This window comes from Galeopterus variegatus, unplaced genomic scaffold (genome assembly GCF_000696425.1).
Source record: "Galeopterus variegatus unplaced genomic scaffold, G_variegatus-3.0.2 Scaffold1614, whole genome shotgun sequence".
In the NCBI taxonomy this organism is placed as follows: domain Eukaryota; kingdom Metazoa; phylum Chordata; class Mammalia; order Dermoptera; family Cynocephalidae; genus Galeopterus; species Galeopterus variegatus.
In genome coordinates, this window is record NW_007727725.1 from 365,303 (window position 1) to 368,821 (window position 3,519).

Consider the following 3,519-nt stretch of genomic DNA (forward strand, 5'->3'; position numbering starts at 1 on the left):
TTTTTTTTTTTTTTTTTTTTTTTTTTTTTTTTTTTTTTTTTTTTTTTTTTTTTTTTTTTTTTTTTTTTTTTTTTTTTTAGCTCCCACCAATAAGTGAGAACATGTGGTATTTCTTTTTCTCTGCCTGACTCGTTTCACTCAGTATTATTCTTTCAAGGTCCATCCATGTTGTTGCAAATGGTAGTATTTCATTCGTTTTTATAGCTGAGTAGTATTCCATTGTGTAGATATACCACATTTTCTGTATCCACTCATCCGATGATGGACATTTGGGTTGATTCCAGCTCTTGGCTATTGTGAAGAGTGCTGCAATGAACATTGGGAAACAAGTGTACCTTCGACTTGATGATTTCCATTCCTTTGGATATATTCCCAGCAGTGGGATAGCTGGTCATATGGTAGATCTATCTTCAATTGTTTGAGGAACCTCCAAACCATTTTCCATAGGGGTTGCACCATTGTGCATTCCCACCAACAGTGTAAGAGAGTTCCTTTTTCTCCGCAGCCATGCCAGCATTTATCTTTCGGTGTCTTTTGGATTTTTGCCATCCTAACTGGGGTGAGATGGTATCTCAGTGTGGTTTTGATTTGCATTTCCCGGATGCTTAGTGATGTTGAGCATTTTTTCATATGACTGTTGGCCTTTTGTATATCTTCTTTAGAGAAATGCCTGCTTAGCTCTTTTGCCCATTTTTTGATTGGGTTGCTTGTTTTTTTCTTGTAAAGTTGTTTGAGTTCTTTATATATTCTGGATATTAGTCCTTTGTCAGATGTGTATTTTGCAAATATTTTCTCCCACTCTGTTGGCTGTCTTTTAGCTCTGTTAATTGTTTCTTTTGCTGTGCAGAAACTTTTTAGTTTGATATAGTCCCATTTGTTTATTTTTCCTTTGGTTCTGTTAATATTTGCATCATGACTAAGGATAGTTCTTTACTATAATCCAGCAGGGTGAAGGGCCTGCCAGTTGACCAATAGTTTACAGTTGCTATTTTTCCACTTGTTCTGTGTGAGCCTGGATAGACCTCTTTTTATTGCTACCTTAAAAGTTTTTGTAGCTGACAGTAGGGTACAGCAGGTAGTTAGCTACTGTGAAAGCTGATATTCTGGTCATTAAATCTCTTATTCTAGTGGTAGAAATTCCGTGTAAGTCTGTTTGTAGCCTTGGTAAGAAACTGTGACAGCTAAGATCATCAAATCTACATTTGCTTATAAATTGGCAAATATAAGGGATTAAACAGTGGCGGCACAGCTGTAATGTAAGGGAATTTTCATCAGTAACATCAAGAATTATATGTTTATGCAAAAAATATATCCCCAGGGATGTTTTCCTAGTAAGCATACTATAGTGTTTCAAAAACCTCAGGAGATTGTCCCATTCTTGATAATATTTGTCACTTTGTAGACCTTCTCTTCTCCCAGTTTATGATAGCATTTCACAGAGCACTGACCTCATATTTCTCCTTCCTGCAGTGTAAATAATACAGAGCTCGCTAGAGAGCAGTTAACTTAAAACTTGTATTTGGATAGCTTTTAGGGTTATTATTAGCATTTGGATACAGTCAGTAAAAACAGATGTTTAAGGTATAATTGTGCCACCAATCAATTTTTCTAGGCTATCTCTTTTACTCAGTTACATATACGATGCTTTGATTTAGGCTTTTTTCCTTCCCACATGTCAAAAACATTCATTTCTGAAAAATCATGAGATTTAACATTTTTTGGAGAAATAGATTTATTGATGGTTGATGAGATCACAAATGAATAACAGAGAAAAAGATAATTATGAGTATAATTAGCAGATGAACAGGCAGATGAATTTTTATTATAATAGTAAAACAATATTCTCTATTATTACTAGATTGGCTCAATTTTGTCTTCATTTACTGTCATTTGCCATGAAATTTGTAACCGAAAATTGTTTTCACGTGTTGCATTTTGATGTTTATTACTTTTCCAAGCTAATCTGTCCACTAAATTGATTTTCTAATCCACTAAACTGTTTCAACGTGCAATTTGACAAATGCACTGAGTAGGTGAGTGCACATTCTACGGTCTTGGCAGTTTGTGGTTTAGGAAACATTTGGAGAAAGTGTTGGCTCTGCAGTTAGTGTTTGACTTCATGTGCAATGAGGAGGAGCCATGGAGCAGAAGTAGGAGATGGGGTTGGGACAGATGCCATGATTCTAGAAGCTAGTGTTGAGTGTACCTGCAAATTCTAGGCAAAAGGAAAATTATTTCAAGGTCTAGTATTACTTAAAACAGTTATCAAATAGTAAGGCCAAATAAGAAATAATTATAAACAGGGAACAAAATAAATGGATCAATTGTCTTCCCATTCTAGAAAGTGGAATGATTCCTAGAGCTAACAGATGTAGGAAACAGAAACTATGGCTGGACTGGAAACGTAAAGTGAAAAATTCCGGGTCAGATCAGCCACAATATAATTACAATTCTTTGGAACTTTAGCTGCTTCAAAATGTTTTATAAAATAATCCTGTGTTTTTAATATTTTCTAAGCACATCATAGCTATTTTTAAAAGAATTGCAAGGATCTGGTTTCAGGGCATGCAGTTGTCCTTCCCCATTTGTCTTTGACCATAATACTATAATAATCATTTTCCTCTTGTTGAACTGCAAAATGAAATTTGAAAACCAGTTGATGAGTTAAATTGTAAATGTTCTGAAAAGGAGTTAGATATTTAGACTTTAGATTATAACTAATAGTTCCAAGTTATTTTTGAAAGTAGCCTGAGTCCAGAATTACATGAAACTATCATCTGTATTAGTTAAATATAAAAGAATATAAGCTTGCATTGCTTCATCTACTTTTAAAATATTTCTGTGTTGTTCTCTGTAGCTAGTGAGTTCGGCCAGATAAAATTTTTATTTACAGTCATGTACCACATAAAGACGTTTCAGTAAACAACGAACTGCATATACAACAGATATACCATATAGCCTAGGTGATATACCATATCACCTAGCCTATACCATCTAGATTTGTGTAAGTATACTCTGTGATATGTGCACAACTATAAAATTACCTAATGACACATTTCTCAGAATATATTCCCATTGTTAAGTGACCCATGTCTATATTTGTTTTATCACTAGTTTATGTGTGTAAATTTTGCTGAAACGGAAGAGTTAACCAGAGTATCTTCTGACTAATGGGTGATATTGGTTGCCAAATACCTGGTGCAGTGGGAAAAGCAGAAGACTCTGGAGAAAGGTCTGTGTTTGAATCTTGGCTATATCACTTGAGTGCTAATCACCCAACTTTGTGATCTTTTCACTCTTTGGGGTGCTTCTAGAACAGTACTGCTCAAAAGAACTTTCTGAGATAATTCCATATTAACTGTCAATTGAGCAACCAACAGGAGATTAGTATAGCAAAGGAAAGGAATTTTAAATTTTATTTAATTTTAATTAATTTCTATTGAAATAGCCACATATAGGTAGTGGCTACTCTATTGGATACCACACCTCAAGAATGTAAAAGTAAAAAATTAATCACTA